We start from the raw sequence: 437 nt of genomic DNA, 5'->3' as shown, positions 1-437 counted from the left end.
GTGCCATAAAGCAGACCCGCTTTACGTCGCTCTTGTGCGACAGGCGTTGGAACTTCCTGTTTCCCGTTTCGCCCTCTAGCGGGGTTCTCTGGAAGCACGTGCTCGGCCAAAAGTAGGCAGGCAGGCCTCTGGCTTCCCCAGATAGGTCAATGGATGGATGTATTTTGTGTATCTCTTGTGGTTGTGAGAATCAGCCTGCGTGAACGTGCAGTAGCGGAGGTGGGTGAATGCAGTGTTTTATATTCAGTTCAGTTCAGTTCAGTTCAGTCGCTCAGTCGTATCCGACTCTTTGCGACCTCATGAATCGCAGCACGCCAGGCCTCCCTGTCCATCACCAACTCCCGGATTTCACTCAAACTCACGTCCATCGAGTCAGTGATGCCATCCAGCCATCTCATCCTCTGTCATTCCCTTCTCCTCTTGCCCCCAATCCCTCC

The sequence above is a fragment of the Bos grunniens genome, chromosome 16 (assembly GCF_055505025.1).
Source record: "Bos grunniens cultivar Pamir isolate PY7600 chromosome 16, Bosgru_T2T1.0, whole genome shotgun sequence".
Taxonomy (NCBI): Eukaryota; Metazoa; Chordata; class Mammalia; order Artiodactyla; family Bovidae; genus Bos; species Bos grunniens.
Note: the sequence above shows the minus strand (reverse complement) of the source record.